Source organism: Gekko japonicus, unplaced genomic scaffold (assembly GCF_001447785.1).
Source record: "Gekko japonicus isolate JY-2015 unplaced genomic scaffold, Gekko_japonicus_V1.1 scaffold489, whole genome shotgun sequence".
Taxonomy (NCBI): Eukaryota; Metazoa; Chordata; class Lepidosauria; order Squamata; family Gekkonidae; genus Gekko; species Gekko japonicus.
This window is the reverse complement of record NW_015170288.1, coordinates 41,346-44,459: the sequence shown is the minus strand read 5'-3', so window position 1 is coordinate 44,459 and position 3,114 is coordinate 41,346. Positions and strand designations below refer to the sequence as shown.

The window sequence follows — 3,114 nt, the reverse complement described above, 5'->3', positions numbered from 1 at the left end:
AGACATGTTCATTTGTTCAATGCTTACTTCCCTCCATTGAGAGAACTTCAGTTATGCAAGTTCCTCGGAGCACCCATTGGCTGCTGTCTGCTATCTGTCCATATAAAAGGCAACAGGAAGAGCCTAGAACACAGGCGCACATGAAGCTGCCTTATATTGAATCAAACCTTTGGTCCATTGTCTACTCAGACTGGCAGCTGTTCTCCAGGATCTTGGGCAGATCATATCACCTACTGCCAGTTCCTTTACCCAGAGACACCAGGGATTGAACCTGGGACCTTCTGCATACCAAGCAGATGCTCTGCCACTGAGCCATGGTCCCTTCCCTCTCATCTTTAACCAGGCTTGTCAATAGTAGCTGTTTACAGCTCCTTGGTAGGGTTGCTGAGACAGATTGGGGCTTTGGTTCCTCTGGGGGCCAGTCTGTGAACAGAATGCTGGACTTGCTGAAGTTTTTTTCTGATCCAAAATGGTTCTTTTTATGTCCTTAATAGCAGCATACCCCTTTTAATCAAGCATCTTGTATGCGTTATAACAAATATAAAGGGGGAGGGGCTCAGTGGGAATCTTTGCCTGTGAGCCATCAGTGGCTACTGGTAGCCCTGTTCTTCAGCTGTGCTTCAAACTTGATTTCAGATTCTTTCGCTTGCTCTACCAAGTCTCTGGGCTTTCCCTCACTTCTTATTTTTGTTGCTTGTTTGCCCGTACTGGGTCATTCCCACCCTTCTGCACATGTTTTGCTCTCTCTAGAGGTCACATTTAATATTTCTTTGCTGTATTGCCAGTTTAATTCCATGCACTTTATAAATGCTTGGGAATAATCCGGTGATACAGAGATGAAATATCAAAGCCACCACTAGAGGGAGCAAAACATGTGTAGAAAAGGGGGAAAACCCCACAATACAGTCACACAAGGAATGAAATAACATGTGCAGAAAAGCCCTCCATCTGAATCCTGATGACCTTTCCCCCATTTCTTCACTCTTTGCTCATCATTCTCCAGATCTTGACAAAAGTGAACAGAATATGTGCAAACAGAAATTGCTTTTCATCTCCAACATCTGGATAACTGTCAATATTTTCTGTAAACAATATCATGGGGTATTATGGTGTCAATTAGGTAACATATTGGAAACAACATAACATGCTGACATATCTTGTATTCATGCACCTGACAAATAGTCATGTAGGTCAAAACCAACAAACTGTGGAACACATTTTAATGTTATCTTGTTTCTGTGCTAGGTCATGTAATCACAGTGGCCTGCATCCCACCATGCTACCTAGAAAAGCTGGATGCCTTCTTCCAAACTAAGGAGAAGAAGAGCCACAGAAATAGAAGGAAGGCTTTTTAGGTCGGAGGAAATTCCTTCCAGCCTAATGTAGGATACGGTTCATTTTCGGCAAATTTGGATCAATATTTCAAAGGGTGGGCATAGTCTACTTGAAAATAGTGAACATGAATTCAAATACAGGAGATTAATTTCAGTGTAGTCTTTTGTTCTGTCCAATATTAAATACAGCAAATGTATGGATCTGAAACTAGATGGTGCTGAGAGATGCGGAATCACAAGCATGGGATTTTACTGGAAAGATTTTCATAATTTGCTTGGTAGGCAAGCAACTTTGGTTCCATGTATTGTACAGCTTTTTGTACTAAATGATAAGCCTTAATGTTACACATTAAAATTTAAAATCTAATAACAAGATTTAATGATGCTAGTTATTAATCTACACCAAATTATTAAACAACACTTTAAAAAGAACTTCCTATCCATGAAAAGGAATGCAGAATAAGATTATATTTTCTACAGGAAGGAGATAGTCGGTGATTACTATTGTAAACGGAAAGCTGAGAAAGAGCAGGAGGGGGAGAGACATAAAACAGGATTAAAACAAAAAAGGCAGAAAATTGTAGAAGACTGTAATGAGGGAAAGGGGATGGAAAAAAGAGGCAAGCCAACAATAATATTAGCACCAAGAATACTTGAAAAGCCAATCTGACAATTAAAAATACCTACAATACATAGAGAGCTGTAAGAAGCTATAGACTGGATATCTGCCTACTTCCTTTCTGCATCACATTTTATTTTTGCAGCAAACCTCAGAGGGAGAAAACAGCAAGAGTCCAATAGCACCTTAAAAACTAAAAAAAAATTGTGGCAGGGTATGAGCCTTCATGAGTCACAGCTCAATTCTTTGGTTATCTGAAAAAGTGAGCCGTGACTCATGAAAGCTCATACGCGGCCACATATTTATTAGTCTTTAAGGTGCTAGTGAAGAAGTGAGCAGTGGTCCTTGTCACATGGGAGATTTTGGCCCGGGAGAGGGACAGATCGGGGCCGTAGCAAACGGGCGCGAGCACACCGCAACATTTGTGAATCGGCTTGCACCCGTCCCCGATCCATCCCTTCAGGTCAATAATGTACTGTAAAAAAGAACCACCCCCAGAGGAGGACTTACCTGAGACGCCGCATCAAGCACGGCCGTGGGATCGCCGGCGCACTCTTCGTTCGTAGCAATCCCGGCTCCCGGCTGAACTGCACATGCTCACACATGTGCAGTTCGGCTGCCTTGCTTCCCTGTCGGTGGCTCCCCCCCGGCATCTGATCGTGCCGGGGAAGAAGTGCGCGGCGGCTCAGGGGATCTATGTGATCCCGCTGGTGCGGCTTTAAAAATTTGCCCTTTGCCCGTGTCCCCCCCCCCCATATGGCAGGGGCCAGTGACTCTCAAAAGCTCATATCCTGCCACGTATTGTGTTAGTCTTTAAGGTGCTACTGGACTCTTGCTCTTTTCTACTGCTACCGACAGACTAACATGGCTACCCATCTTGATCGATCTCTGTGAGGGAGAGGAGGTTGAGGGATGGAGCCTTGAATCTCACAGGCATATATGGGCATGAACCATTCTTTGGGGGCAGGGCTATGTGCTTCAGTACCAGAGTGCCCACTTCACACAGTGAAGGTCTCTGGCACCTGAAGTGAAGGAAAAGTGCTGGATCCCCCCCCCCCCCCGCTTGTGAAGAGCCACTGCCAATCAGAACAGACAATACTGAATAGGTAACCCATCCATCCTTCACTCAGCAACAACAACAAAGGCTCTTCTATGCCAACC

The 3,114-nt window shown here is 44.2% G+C and overlaps 1 non-coding gene across 1 annotated transcript; it reads right to left on the bottom strand.

Annotated features, from left to right (window-relative positions):
• Window positions 1-251: 251 nt before the first annotated feature.
• TRNAT-GGU lies at window positions 252-322 on the bottom strand. The gene has a single exon. It is a non-coding gene; the product is annotated as a tRNA-Thr (tRNA).
• Window positions 323-3,114: the final 2,792 nt, after the last annotated feature.